At 44.1% G+C, this 16150-nt stretch overlaps 1 protein-coding gene across 9 annotated transcripts in view; it reads left to right on the top strand.

The window, feature by feature from the left end:
- CELF4 (CUGBP Elav-like family member 4) overlaps window positions 1-16150 on the top strand; it is a 720910-nt gene that overhangs the window by 525226 nt on the left and 179534 nt on the right. The window lies entirely within an intron of this gene.

Below are 16150 nucleotides of genomic sequence, written 5' to 3'. Positions count from 1 at the left end.
CTTTCATTTAATTTGTAAATACACTCCCCAAAGGGCTGGCAGAGCACACACAAGTCTGAGAGGCTACCACGGTGTCAGGTGTTGCTACCAAAGACAGGAATGCAGGCTCCTGCCCTCTGGGAGATGCTCTCCATCCTCATAGGAGCCTGCCCACTACATATCTGCTGGAAAAATGTTTAAAAAGGGGCTTGAGACTTTTCCACATATACCTGGTGTGTGGAGGTGGCTGAGGGGCAGTGGGGAGCTGTACACATGCCCCAGATACCCCTGGCATAGCTGGACACAGTGCTTAACATGGATCTCTACCATGCTCAAATGAGTTACATCTCAGATACATTTGGCTCAACAAACTTTTATGTTTTATATAAAGCACAGTCATACCTGTGTTTCAGACAAAGTTAGTGAGTAAAAAAACCCACCCACCTACTCTTATCGGACTGCATGGTAACAATTACTACATATGGAGGGAGGGGAGAAGATAAAATTTGGGTGTACAAAAGCCCTTCCTCAGGTGTATAAGCTAAAGCAAGGGGGGTCTTTGCATTCCATTTGCTGTATTATTGGAGATAGTCCTTGGACTGCAGTTCAGTCATTTACTTAGTCCTTGAGACAACAAACTTGTCACCAGCTTATGTGGTCGTTCCGCCCCACAAAAGACTGTTAAAGGCCTCAAGGTTTCACCCATGATTGTTATGATTACTATAAATTATCTTTTTATTGCACATTGAAATCCTCAGACACCAAGCACCTACAAAATCATGTTTCCTTCAGCAGCAGGTGTGGGCTTTCAGTTCCTGAACTGCCTCTTATGGCTGCAGAGACAGCTGAGACAGCCATCTGGAGACGTGGGAAGGAGTATACCTGGTTCCCCAGCTCCTTGGCTCTCTCACTGTCTTCACACCTGACAGAAACAAGTCTTTCCTCTGCCTGGCAGCCCACAGACTTTGCAGGTGGCATGCCTTGCTCTGCTGGGTGCATCCCCCGCCAGAAATCCAGAGGCAGCATCTTTCCCACCTGCACTGAACTGACCAAAAATGTCCAGGAGTCTGGTTTCCCAGCCTGACAAGTAGGTAACACTAATTAGCAAGCGCTTGGGAAATATGCCTCTTTGGAAGTGGAGGAAACGTCAAATCAGTACAGACTCAGTCAGTTAGCTCTTGATCATTTTTCCTGGCTATAATTGCATTTAATTGAGAATATGTAGCGCTGATAGGGCATTTTAAAGGAACCCTGTCCATCCCCCATGTGACAGTGTTATAACATGTTTCATGTCATCTTTATGTGTTTGGTCTGCTCTGGGATTAATCTTCATTCCTCAATCCCAGCACTGCCTTCTCCTCCCAGTTTTACAAAGGGTGAGACTGGGGCACAGAAGCATGGGGCATCTTGCCTAAACTGAGCCAGCAGGAATGTGGCAGAGCGGGTTTTAAAAGTCAGGAATTCAGACCCCTCAGTGTGGTCAAGCACTTTGATCCCACGAGCTCTGGCTTTGCGGTGTTTATTTTAGTCTCACCCCAGATGCAACCCACCTGCCAGTCCCACCAAAGCCAGAAGCCCAGTGGGGGTCAGAGGAAGCTCTCACAGGCAGCAGCATGTTCGCTGACCTCTCCCTTCTTGCACCTGCCAAATATATTCTAATAAATACACAGAGGCAATTAGCACCTTTATAGACAGGCCTCCATACCAAGAGGGGCTTCATCCTTGCCTGCTGCTCTATATGGGGTGATTGGCAAAGGCAGGTAAATCCCTATCCTTTGTGTAACAAGATGAGAAAATTATGTGGAAAGCAAGAAACACCCACAGCCCTCCCAAGTATGACTGCTCAGGCTAATTCAAGCTCTTTCAAGTGGTTTTGTCTCCAGCGTTTTGTGCTTTCCTGCCTCCCAGCCCTTCCTCACGTTCCCATTCTTGCTCCCAACTCCGCCTTGCCAAGTCCTTCCACCACTGTTATTATTTGTGAAGCGTGAGGAGAGTTATGACAAGGGAGGGATGTCATTAAACCACGCCGGGAGGAGATGTCAGCCGCCATGCAAACATCTTCCTGACACTCCACTTTCAAACGATTTCAGAAACTGCACTCAGATGATTTCAGGTTGGGTAGGCCTGTCAACTTGGATGGACGCCACGCGTTGCTTTGGTGCCGGAGACAGCTCTGGAGCCTCTCAGCCGGCTGTTGCGCACACACATATGCAGCCCCGTCCCCCCACACACACAACTGCACATCATTATTTTTATGCCACTCCAAGACTGATATCCTTGAATGCCGTTGGAAGCGTCAAACTTTCACTGCAAGTGAAAGCTTTAACATTTAGAGAGTTCTTGTGTAATGCAAATGAACCGGAAAGGTAGGAAGGCATCCCAAATGCCACTCAATGCATTTATAAAAAGATAAGGTGACTGTGTCCTACCCTACCATATCATTTCATTACCGAGTGTCAGTGAAGAGCCTGGCAGCTCAATTGGTTGATGAAATCACATGACCTAAGTGTTATCTTGCAAAAACACATGAAATTACTAAGCTTGAACAGCAAAGAAGTATAAATATCCCCACACCACAGTTTATTCTCATCAGCCAATCAAAGGCTATGTACTTTTTTATTTCCTTTCATTTCTTCCTCCCAGTAGGGAAAAAAAAAAAAAAGTTTTCCCATCTAATTTATAATTCAATATATTTTTCTATCTAATGTATTTATATTATTTTCTTCAATATCTAACTGAAGTGCTTTGTTTTTGCATTATTCATTTGATCTTTGTTTTCTGTTCTCATTGTTAACTTCCAATGCAATTTTAATAGGCTCATGGTCAGAGATCAGGGTGGCAGACACTTTGATGCTGTGTTAATTCACTGACGAAAGGGCAGGAAGAAAGTGTGAGAAAGGAAGCCTTTAAAGCCATTGTTTCTGATCTAGATCTGAGCTGTCCCCTGTTGGTATGTGCCTAATTTTCACAGGGGCACATTTCCTGGGTCTGCTGTGGTAGCCAGTTAGGTATTTGGGTGTCGTGCTAAAAGCGAGCAATAAGAAAAATGTAATTGCCTGAGCTTCTGCAGATGTGGGACATTAGCCAGGGCCTGCTGAGGTCCGTGGAAATAATGCACTCTGCCGCTCTTCATCCTTTCCATGTCCCTGTTGAACTGCTCACACAAGTAAACAGTGGTGAAGGTAATGGATGTGGCATGTAAGACAGGAAAATGGGTTGGTTCTCAAGCTTTTCTAGTCCCTAGGGCAGTGCTGTGCCACCAGGAGTGTATGCTAGACTACAGTAACACACTGCTCTGTAGGTTGTGACTTGGCCACTAGAACACACAGCCTGCTATGTGCCTGACCAGGAAGCAGGCATGGACTTTTAACTGAAGACACTGGAGTCTCAGATGGGTCTCCATCTCTTGAATTTCTCACAGGTATGAATGTTTTTGTGCAGTCATTCACTGACTCACTACTAAGCTGTCTTCAATGAATAAAAATTCAGAACTTCTTTTTCAGCTGAATTATTGCAGCCCAGCCTAGTTGAGATATGAAAGACTCAGGTTTGGTGCTCAGTCTAGCCAAAAGCTTACTTTCAGTTTTATTTTCTTCCCAGCTGAACTCAACAAAGACATTTTTGCTGTAGCCAAAGAGTTAATAACAGTGTAGGAACTATAATTCAGCCTAGGAAAATAATTTATGGACATTCTTGGCATTTCTGGATATCAGCACAGCTGTAGCTCTGTCTTACCCATGAACAAATATTCTTGGCCAAGACACCAGCTCACACAGCCCATTAAAGGCAGCTTCTGTAGGAAGGAGTGCACGCAGCAAGCAATGCTAACTTGAGTTTACAACTGCTGCCCACTGAAAGTTGGCATGGATAGATAGTGGAAGTATTAAGTGATAAAAGGCATGGAGCATTGAAAGTGACAGGCAGCAGATGTAAATGGAGGTAATTTTGTGCAATAACCCACCAAATTCCATTTTAATGAACTTAGCTCTCCAGTCTCCATGAGACAAGACATTGCTAGACAAGAGAGAGGGAGAGGGAGGTCCAAAAAAGGGGTCATGAAGACAGAGGCTGCTAAGAAGTTGCAGCAGCAATCCTGCAGAGTACACACACATAAGTAAACCTGCCAGCCAGCTTCAGTTTGCACCAGTGACAGGAACGGCAGTAACACCAAGGATGCCTATGGAAGAATCTGTACTCACAGGATGATGAAAGGAAAGACATGAGGAGTAAATTATGCATTGCACATTCTAACAAGAAACCTGGGAGTGGATGGTAGAAATAAGGGAGATGTGGGGGAGTAGTGTTTGTTTGGTACCAGTGTGCCTTCGCCTTCCATCTTTCCTTTATTTTACACATTTATTCCCCTTGAATTAACTGATGGAAGAGGAACAGATGCCATCAGGATTTAAAACAACATTTTCAGTAGCTTGAAACTAGTGCTTGAATGGGAGATGTCAGCATTTCCTCTGAATTGTACAAATCAGTCGCATTGTAAAGGGGCTTTTGTTTATAGATGATGCTTTTTTATTAGAGATTCTTCAGGTCAGTTGCTTACAAATATATTTTCAGAAAAATTTGTACCATTTTAGGAACTCTCTCTGTCTAATCATACATCATTTTCAAAAGCTGGAAATATTTCTGGTGTTCTGGAGTTTCTCACTGAAATAAAGGTCTATGTTTTCTGGAGCAGAAATTCCTGACTTTGATTCCCTTTTCCTCATGTTTGACTGACAGCCATTGGCATACAGTTGTGAATGAAGATTTACTGTCTGTCTGTCTGAACTCAATGGTCTCAGATTTTCCCCTAGATAAGTATTCAAATGATCAGAAATCTATAAATCTCAGAAAGGAAAAGTGCAGAAATGGCATCTTGGTTGTTCTTCTGGTTCTTTTTTCTCATCAAGGATATAAGTGGCGGATTTTTCTATCTAGTTACTGTTTCAGATCCAGCGTTCTCATCCTCAGTACCTGAAATTACCTCACTTTGGTCTTTGCATGTGGGTAGAAGAGATGACCATGAAATCTCTGTTAGATACTATTTTTGTAGAAAATGCATCAAATGCTCATAAAATATTCTCATATAAGCTATTGCTAGATACTTCAGACTACATCGGCAAGTCCTGTTCTGAACACAGGAAGGAAGCACAGCATAGCTGATGGCCTTACCGTGAGGGAGACAGCAAACATCAGTGAAAATATTAGCCTCTGTGTAAAATGTAATTTTAATTCCGCGCCCATCATCTTATATCTGCTCTGAAATCAACTGCTTTAATAAGGCCACATCCTTCCAAAACCCAGGCAGCACTAAAAATTTAATTTTCTATCTCAAAAGAGTTTTGACGGGAAGTTTTCAACCTGCCCTGAAACACCAAGTATGGTGTGACAGCTGTCTTAGCCAAGCCCCTGGTTGTGCTTGGTCATTCTTAAATGCTGTTAATGGGAATGCAAAACAGTCATACACCTGATGTGTAAAAAGGGAAAAAATCATCAGAGACTCCAAGTGTGAACAGAAAAGGGATTGTGCCCCTTTCCCCATGGATCTGGCCTTTTCCCAGGGTTCAAAAGAATTTGACTGCGTGGTAGGGAACTGTCTTTCTAGCATGAGTGAAGTGAAATGGGGAACAAAAAGAGAAAGAAAAGGAAAAGAAATCCACTTGATTAGCTTCTTAGCATCAGTTGGATGTGACAACTCTTTGAATATGGATGAAGTCTACAAGAGGGATCATCTGCCAGCAGTAGTTGTTACCAAGGAAGTAAGTGATGCTGGAGGTCCAGAGGGCACCTGTCTCGCTAGCTAATGAAAGAATTGTGGGAGACAGAGCTTTTCTATCTGATTAATATAAGGGCTGTAATTCCTGCCCTTCCCACCCCCACACCTTTTCTACTCTCTTTTTTAAAATGATACCAAGGCTATTGTTGTTATTGTAAGTGGGATGTGAAAGAGACTGTCCTAGGAAGAGCTTTGCCACTCATAAGTGATATTTTGACCAATAACGTCTGCCAATCTCATCCTCCCACATAGATTCTGGAAGGGAAAAGCAACTCTTTGCTTTATTCTCTGCCAGAATTTTTTTCCAGTCAGGCTGGGAGCTGAAAGTCACCCTTGATTTTCAAAGGGGAGAAATGCAGTGGTTAGAACGGGCTGATTAAGAGGGATCATATATTTATGGGGGTGGGAGAATTAGAAGAGATAACTCAAGAATGCTTTAACCTTAAAGGCAACAAAGGCATTTTAGGATATAAATGTCATTATAATGTCTCTGATCACAGAAAAAGGTAATTCAGTACCCTTTCTGAAGCAGTGGCCAGCAGATGTTTATCAAAAATACATAAAAATCAGGGAAAATATAATGAGTGTTCTGAGGTATATCTTCTCTGTGTAGGGAATTTTTAATATGGATAGAGCATCCATACATCAGAGAAAGTCTCTGTCCCCAGCTAATATTTATAAACATAAACAAGAACTACATCCATATGACTGTAGGTGCATTCCCTGTAGATAGGGACAAATTATTGGATGCTCATGTTTACAGGCCTAAACTCTCCTTTGTCACAAAAATGGGTGCCCAAATCCATACTGCAGACTGTGAACAGTTTCTGGTCTGTGCTATCTCCTGAACCATGCCTGGATGATGTTCAGAAGAGTAGTGGCCAACACTGTGCTAACCGCAATAGATTTTGACCATTGTGGGACATTGTCTCAGCCCATTTTCTGGCCCAATTTACCACAGAGGTAACCTAAATAATCATATAGGTAGCCCTCCTTTTAGTTGCCCTGAAACCACTGTTCTCATTCCTGAAAAATTCACACAGGCACAAGCAAACCTTTAGGTAAAACCATTCAGACAGGGCAAGAACTTGGCAGTTTGAAGGTAAGGTCTCCACAAGTCTGCCTTGAAAGCTGATTTAGCTGAGTAGTACTGCACACCATCTGGTGCATGGTAAACACAGCCACAGGGAGGCAGAACACAGAAAGAAAAAGGTGCAGAGAACAAAACGGACCTAGGACTCAAAGCAAAGCACAAACCAGAGCCTTCTGGTCCCCAGGCAGAAGGTTCCTCTGGTTATCTTAATAGGAGTCACTCTCTGGTTCAGACTCTCTCTCAGCTGCAAGTCCTTTACAGAAGCTCATCCTTTCATGGCATAAATCAGTAAGCTTTTCAGTACGCCTTTGGTGGTTTTCAAGAGAAGATGACTTGGCCCATGTATTTCACAGACAGACCAAAGATTTTGCTTGACCCCTTTACAGTAGTGCGGGTTGATCCCCTTATTTATTTACCTAGTAAATGCCAGTCAGTGAATTTAAGATGTCAGAGAATCTGAAAATACACAAAGGTCTTCTGTAGCAGGATCAGGTTTCACCAAGTTTAATTAATGCTGAGGATAAGACATTTTCCCCTCCACTGGCAGAAGGAGAGAGAGAGGGAGTCTGGAACTTCTCCATTGTTGAGCTATCACTCAAAAACCTTGTTCCACCATCAGTCAATAACATGCAATTGAGAAAAGATGTGTATAGTGTGGCAGCTACTCCATGATAACCCCCAAACATGGATAAGGGGCTGCAGTGGAAAATACATCTAATCCCAAGGTACTGTGACTGAAGTGCCCTTCTCCAGTTCACTTTGAAAGGTACAGAGGGATGCTTTAAAAACCCTTACCGTAACCCACGTCCACCAAAAAGAGGCTAGATATAATTTAATCTCCAGGTATAACATTTTATTGGCTCACACTTTCAAAGATATTGTAGCAGAATTTATTAGCAGAATTTACACTCCACTGGTGTGAAAGTCTTCACTTGCCACCTGATAAAGGCAAAAGCTGGAACAGGATTACAGATTGCATTTTTAAGTGGATTTTATCTTTTGCAGGTATATATGTATATAGTTTACCTCTTCTGAATGTGTGTGCTTATGTAAGTGTGGGTGGTGGGGGAAGGGGAACTGTTTATATCTCACTTCTAATTTTTCTATGCATTCTAAGGTCTTAGTATTAAGAAAAAGAATGGTTCAGTAGAAAAGGGCTACACCTAATAGTGTTTCCTCTACAGGGTGAATGTTTTCACTTACAAATAACAAATTGTACACTGTTGTGCACATTTGGTGACTCTGCCCATAGGCATTCAATCAGAAATTAGAAACGTTTATTTCCATGTCCTGTTGCACAGCCAGCTTCAGGGAAACCATAGCCCTGTTAGGTTCTGCATAATTCTGTTAGTGTCCTGAACAGCTCTAAAGAAGGAACTCACTTTTAAACTAGTTGGCAGGTTTAATATTCCCTAAATTTACCCATATCTAAGACAGCTAATTAAAATGTAGATCCTTCCATATGAGCAAGTCAGTAAAGACTTGCAATACAGAACACGGAGAGGAAAGTGGTTTTCTGGGGGATTTGACTAGAAGTAGATGTCTGTTGTACAATGAGAGTTGTGACCTTGACTTTGCAGACCAGATCTCTTTTGACTACACAAGAAAGTCGAGGGTGATTATCTGAGATGGAGGCATGCCTTGTGGCAAACACATAAGTTTTTTCCGAATGTATCATACCCTTTCAAAAGCAAATCTCTAAATATGCAGATTCTTGTAGGCAATATTTAGTTTTCTTTGTAGACATAATGGCAGATGGTTATTCCGGATCACAAGGAAGGATTTTGGTCAAATATTTTATGCCTTGGGGGAAAAAAAGGTAGTGAAGCATTGAATGGAAACATATGCATGCTCCTATCAATAAGATACCACGATAAATTTATTTGAGTGAAAATGCAGAACTTCTATTTTGCTGGAAAGGCATTTTTTAAACAATGCTTTTTCTTTTCCCTTTTCTCAATTTCCTTTATTAATCTGCTTGCTTTTAGTAAAAAGGAAACAAAACATAATAGCTCATTTTGGGACAGTAAAGTCACTTTTGCAAACTGGAAAATAATGTTTAAAAAATATTTTGTTGATGTGCATTTTTGCCAGTGAAGTATACAGTTAGGAATTCAGACACATCTCTCAATCCATGGGTATGGCTGCCAGCACCTACCCACAGACCTGGGGAAGGGCTGCATGCTCTGGCAGCCTTTAAGATCAGCGAAGGTCAGGGGTGTGCAGAGCCTGGAAAGTCAGGCTCAAACAGGTCTGCGGATGCTACATGGTGACATATAAGATGAAAAGAAAAAGCACTCCCTGGGCAGATTAAACTATTAGTTTCCTTTCACATATAAAGGTACAGTTTGCCATAGCAGATGGGGCCAGCGATCCATCATGTCAGGCACTGTGCCTCCAGCAGTGGTCTGTGCTTGGAGAGTGTGAAAGCCCTCCCTCCCAGCAGCACCTGGCCAGCAGTGTGGTGGGGGACAGAAAGGACAAATCTCTCCTGGAGTCCTGCAGCACTGATCTTGTGCCCTATTGACAAACATAAAGACAATGCTCTGGCCACGTCTTTGGCTGATGTAGGTCTCTGTTGCATCTGGAGAGTCCAGAGAGCCCCTGAGGTTATGTCTAGGCATGAACCACAGGCACAGTCAGGGAGCCCCATAGGCAAAAGGCATCTGTGGGGACTGAAATATGGCCTTCAAGAAGGGCTTGCAGCAGTGGACAGTCCCAGCTCAGGACATCTCCCTCCATCATGGGCTGATCACAGCTCATAGCCAGAGCTTTTGAAATGGAGGATGAACATATCCTTGATTTAGATTCTCTGCAGCTTTGTCTCTCTGCTTTAGATTATAGGATGACTGAAACAGTTGGGTATTGCCAGTTGCTTGCAGCAAATGAACTCTCCACCTTTATCCATTTGCCTGGATTTGAAAAGCAGAAGACCAGGGACCCTCATCAACATCAAGTGGAGAACCAGTGAGGGGGAGGAGGTGGACCACGAGCTCGGTCCTGCCCAGCCCCACAAAGTCCGGCACTAGCAAACGTGTATCTTGGACATTCTTTATGAAAGACTCATTGGGAACCCTTTGATCTCGTGTAAGGGGAGCCATTGAGGGAGTGGTTGAAGGAGAGAGGAAGGAAACTGAAGATTTAGGCCTGCTGGGCGAGGTGGAAGGGCGAACGCTTTAGGCGTTGGCTTTCTTGATCACTTTATTAGACCCTTACATTGGTTTTTTCTTCGGGGAGGCAGGCAGGGAGGAGGGGAGAGGTATTACAAAAAAAAAAAAGGAAAGAAAAGCCATCCATTCAGCAGTTCATCTCCATATCTCCATAACGCTTTCAAATGAAGGCATTTCCACAGAGCACATTTTATTCCCGGAGACACTCTTGAGCTTGAGCATAGGGGATTTGCATCTGTAAAAAGGACGGAGAGAAGGAGACAGCAAGGCTTAGCCTTTGTATCCATCACCAGAGCTGGAGGAGGGGGAAGCCTGAGGAAGGGGATGTTTGACCCTCATCTGTGTAGCAAAGAGACTGGAGACAAAAGAAAAACATTTTCCTCTCAGAGGCCCACCTCCCTTCTGTTCCCCGAAAGTCTAGCAGGGAAATCAGAGCTACAGTCTTCTATTGTCAGGGGCTAAAAAATAAATAAATAAAGGCCCAGATTAGATAACAACAGCAAAACATGTAGGAGCATCAGGGGCAAGAAGGATCAGCATCTGTTTTAATTAAAAAATCTGCCTCCATTGATTTTTTTTTAAAGGACCACATTTGTAAGGAGATGAAGAAAATGTTCCCCCCCCCATCTTAGTTTAATGAATGGTGTATGTCTGCTGTTAGCTGCAAATAAGCCTTTGATCATTTTATTGCTGTCTGTAAAACTAAAAAAAATTTGCTGTGTATTCCTTTTTTTTTTTTTTTTTTTTTTTTTTGTCTTTAAATTGGGAGCATTAGGAGGGGAGTGGCAATAGACAGATCTATTTGGGTAACATCCGAATGAGGGTGGGAGAGCAACCAGGAAGAGGAGCAATGAGAATAAATAGATGGTACTGCAGCTAGTTCGATGGGGTCAGACTGACAGCACGTGGGGGCTGAGACAACCAGGTGTACCAGCCCCAGCTAAGAAAACCCAAAATGCTGTGCCTGCTGCTACCAGCTGCCTGCACTCCTCTCCAAACATTTATAACAATTAGAAGCATGTTGGTGTATTAAGATTACAGGAAAGCATGCATTTGAGCCCCAGTTCAGCTGGAGTAGTTCATCATGGAGTGACTGGGGGATGGGGAGGCAGTGTGGAAAACTGTTCCTTGGGATGGGGGGACTGGGAGGGCAGAGTTTTCCTTGTGTAAGATGGCACCTGGCAGTGCAAGAGCCGAGCATGCAGAGGTGGAGGTGGGAGGCAGAGAGCTGCCCTCCTGCCCAGAGCAAGAGCCTCAGTAGATACAGTGTGGGTCCCACCTCTGCTGCCAACTTGCTTAGTATTTGTACAGAAATCACTTGTGTTTCCTGCTGTAAAATGAGCTTAACACCACTTTGCCTGCTTCCCAGGGCCTCCTGAGGGTAAGCAGATTAAGGGTTTGGAAGCGTGTGGGCGCTGTGGCAGTGGGGACCAGAGGCCAGCACGGTGCAGCCTGGGCTCGGGGGGACGTGGAGCTTATTGCAGCCACACGGGGTCGGGTCCTGCTGGCTCCAAAGTGGCCACATTTCACAGAAGCATGAGAAGCACTTTGCAGGTGGTGGCACTGAAGCAAAGTAAGCTTGTTGCCTGGCCAAGAAGGGGAGTTTAATGCAACCTCTATCCACCTCCCTCCGCCCCAGCAACAGCAGCTGGCTTGGTATGCTGGGGCTCTCTCTGCTGCTCTGTGCAAAATCCTTCCCCATTCTCCTCATTGCGCCAGTGACCCACCCTAGGGCTGGCCCTGCTCTCTTACCCTAAGGAGAGGGCAGGGAAACAAATCAGTTTGTCCTACAGTGCTGAGGAGTCTGGAGCTGGCCTTGGTGGGAAGGCACAGGGAGCAGTCAGGAGGCAGGAGGGGCCACCGTGGGACATCTCTGTTGGGGAACTGTGGGGTGGCACTAACTGTTCGAAGGTCCCCAGGAGTAGATGTCTTGTTCCCCTTTTGGCTGTGGGTGTTTTTTGGACAGCCTCTGAGAGGCTTCTTTCTATGGACATACATCATAATGACTGTTAGTCCATGACTTTCTGAGGGCTTGGGGGGTGCACAGAGCAGGACATGGTGTGCCACCAGTTACTGCTTCCTAACTCAAAATGCTGACCAACACTACCCCTGACCTTTGCATCTCAGAGCACAGCTTTTCGTAGTGGTTCCTGCCAGGGAGAGGAGCAAGGAGGCTGTTCTGTCCCTGTTGACACCATGGTATGGGACACACAACCCAGGGTCAGAGCACTGGAGCTTGTTCCTGCGTGGCTTCAGCTCCATTAGCTCCATGCTCCCATTCATGGGCAGCAAGGACAGCGTGAGAGGGTGCGTGATTGTGCATGTGTACCCACTATATTAATACATATGTATGTGTATTTTTACATATCAGTTCTATAGGGCTCAGCAACATCAAAAGGAACCTGGATAATCAGAGCAGAAGATATAAAAGATCAAACAGAATATCTTTTAAACAGATCTGAGAAGCTTAATTTTCATCCAATGTTACTGCCGGAGCTTTTCCTTCTTCCCTCCCCACCCCCCCTCTGTTTTTTTTCCCACTTCCATGAGTTTCTTTGATCTGTTTTGATGTCTTTTTCAGCTCTTCTTTCAAAAAAATCTTTTTAAAACTTTTTTTTTTCTTTTCCTTTCCCCCAAAGTCATGAAGGCTTCTAAAAGTAAGAAACTAGCTACATGCAACATCTCCCCATACACGTTCCTCCCCACAATGCACATGCACTCCACAGTCAGTCCCAGTTCTGTGCAGAAACCTCTGACTTCAGGGCAGAGGGATGAAATTAAAACTGCACCGAGTGAAATGTTATTTCCTTCATGTCAAGGGTTTTCAACTCAGTCACTTTTGAGTCCTGTTCAGGGTTTGAATTGGACTACATTTGTGGCAAAAGTTGTTCCCTCAGTTGTATGTCTAGCAAAAGGCCAACTTCACAGAGAGAAACCCGGCAGGCTTTATTTCAGACCTGTGCTATCAGTTTGCTTTGACAAGGATGTGAGTGTAGGGTCAGGTCACCTGGGTTTTTCCTTTGATTTCCTTAAGGCCTGGACAAACTTACTTAACTTTCTAGCCTAAGTGTTGAAGAAGTTACTAACTTCTACAAATCTGCTATGCCTATAGGCAACAAAGAAAAAATAAATTTCATCCATGGATGAAAGTCACTAGAGAGGAAAAATGCTTTCTTCACAGCTCTGTGGCACATTTTCTGCTCTGGCTGGTGGCACCCCAGAAGTTCAGTCCCTTCTGCTCCCAGGTGGTTTGAGGTCCTGGGTCCATCTTAGCTCACATGACCCCAAGACGCTGCTACCAAGCTCCCACACACAGCATCACTCCATGCCATGCTCAGGGGTACCACTTCAAACTTGATACCCCAGCATTGCCTCCCCGTATTTCTCTACATGTCTCCTCACCACATATAGGGGAGCTGGCACTCCCCACAAGCCCCCAACAGCTTCCCCTCTCTTGGCTGCCTTTCCCATTCCTGTTTTTTCTCCCCATTGCTGTAGCAGGCATGCTTGCCAAAAGCCATTCTCTGGTGAAGGGAGTGCTCACCAGCACTTCAGAGCAGACTCTCTGCAACGTGCATCAGCCATGGGCAGGAGCTAAACTATATCAGCTGAGTGAAGCTAGGTTGAATTTATGTGACAGGGCACTGTAAGGGGTGGCTGTCTGCTGGGGACAGGGCAGATAAAGCCAAAACCCTTTTACACTGGCCCTAAGCAGGCTGCAAGCAAAGTCTCCTGCATGCCAGCTCTCGTGCTTCCTGCATTAAAGCTCTCCCTCCCTCAACAGATAGTGCCAGAGCAGTAGGAGTGCCTGTCCTGTGCTTCTAATTAATATGATTTCAGTCTCCCAGACTGTCCTCAGAGCCTAGATGAAATGTGGAAAGTGTAAATACTGTACACAGACACACAGACTCACCAGACTGCCTCGTCTTTCAAGCCGAGTTAGTCTTTCTTGCAGCAAGCAGATGAGCTCAGAGGAACTGGGAAAAAAAGACTGAGCTATTACAGCACAAGTTTTGTGTGAATCCAAAAGTGCCCTGCAGATTGGAAATCTATTTTCAGTCATTCCAGTTCCTTCCAAAATACTAATAATAAAAACTGAAGTTCTGAGGCTTTTAAAGTAATTTTTATCCACCAGCCTCCTCTGAAGTACAAAGCCAGCTCATGCCTGTCAGGCCAGCTGGGCTGAGCTCAATCTGAGACACAGGGTGCCAGAAATTTAATCCTGAATTTCCCAAATCTAATCGAAACGGCACAAGCCATGATTAATAATTCACTACTTTATTACTGATACGATGCCTCGGACTATCACAGCGTCTGAATAATTGATTTGCCAAGAGGGGCGACATGTCCTTTCCTAAAGCAGAGAAAGTTTGACCGAAGAGTTGTTGTGTAAAGCTGGCTAAATGTTTTTAAACAGTTTGAGTCTAGATCTCTGACATTCATTTGTGTCTAAGGACAAGCTGGTGAGAGGCAGCCGGCGAAGTTTTATACCAACTGCTACAGTATGGGTCATATGTCTAGAAACATGGTCAAAGAGATAGTATACAAAGCACTGATTTATATATGAGGGGAAAAAAGATGAGAAAATACTAGAAGAGAAAGAAATTAAGTTACCAAAGGAAAAAAATGCTTTTATAAGCTCATGCATAGTAGGAATATTAACTCCTTTTACACTTGATTCACTAGGTCTCTGTCCCCTTCCTTCCACTCTTGTCCCTGCTTTGACTCACAAAGGCTCATATCTGCAGAGTCTAATGGATGGTGAACACCAGTAGCACAGATGAGCAAAACTTGGTGTAACACAGCCAGACTTGGCATTTTCCCAGCCTGGAAAGCTGACAAAAATCTGGGTGACAATCTTACCATGCCTTAGGATTAGAGGAAAATTTGGGCTAGAAATGGTGTTTCAAGGTTCTCCAGAACGGACAGCCCCAGATTTGAGCCTTGAGAAAGCCTAGAGGTGAACAGTCAGTATTTTAGCTTGAACAGTGAACAAATTTTTCATCTCCCATAAAACCAGACCACAGTTTTGACAGGTTTCCCCATCTGTAAATTAGAGATACTGAGAGCTGGTGCAGATTTCCACCCATTTCTCCAGATAAAGAAGACCTCAGAGTACTTTAAACCACTGCTATCTTCTCTATCTATGTTAATATGATGATGACAAAACCATGGAAGTAGATTTCTGAAGCATCAGAGGGACTTTGGTGAGGACCCCATCAGGGAACACCATGACCCTGCATTTAGAAAAGTAGGATTTAAAGTGTTTATCTCCTGCCAGATATGTAAGGTGATAGCTCTACGGTGATCCAGTACCATCTCCATGCAGTTTTACTGAAATTTTCAGAGGAAAAAGGCAGCCTCTGGCACTTTCAGGGAGCAAAACACAACAAAAAAAAAGCATTCTAGCTGCTAGCAGAAAAAGCATTCCTCAGCCTTTCTTCTCAGTTTATTTCAACACAGAAGTTTGTACCTATAAAGGGAGTCACCTACCAAGCTAGCAGCGCAGGGGTTAATATAATTGGGGCTGTTTTCTCCCCCTCTCCACTTTGCCTTTGGTAGTTAAATCGAAAGCAAGTGGTACTGCCTTATTACTATCATTGTGCTGAGGTATTGCATTAAAGGAGTTTAGGGTTTCAAATTGAATGTCAAATACAATATCACAGTGGAAATGTGAAGTGTGCAGCTGAGCTACTCAGCTCCAGAGGGTTAATGCTGCCAGCCTCTCTGCCCAACAGCCTGCCGAGCAAGTGATCTCCATTTCAGCCCACCGAGCTGTATTCGGATGTTCACCAGGACTCGAAGGCAGAGGAAGAGGGCCCTGATGGATGTCAGGCAGCTGCAGATGGAGGGAAAGAGAGTTCGGTGTAACAAATTGATTGCCGGGGAATTGATTGGAGTTCTGTATTGCCTCAATTGTAGCACCCGATCATAACTAATCAACCCTTTGTCACTTCAAACTGGAGCAGCATCATGCATGGACCAGGGATGGAGAGAATGTCTTTCATTTTCCTTGGTAGAAAAGTTCCTTGTTGGAAAAGAACCGTGGCCGTCACCATATGATTTTTCTACCTCAGTGCTCAGAAGCTGAATAGTTTCAGGTTTGGAGTAATTTTCTGCAGGTATAGACACAATATT

Source organism: Falco peregrinus, chromosome Z, assembly GCF_023634155.1.
Source record: "Falco peregrinus isolate bFalPer1 chromosome Z, bFalPer1.pri, whole genome shotgun sequence".
Classification (NCBI taxonomy): domain Eukaryota; kingdom Metazoa; phylum Chordata; class Aves; order Falconiformes; family Falconidae; genus Falco; species Falco peregrinus.
The sequence above is the reverse complement of the archived record's forward strand: the minus strand, read 5'-3'. Positions and strand labels throughout refer to the sequence as shown.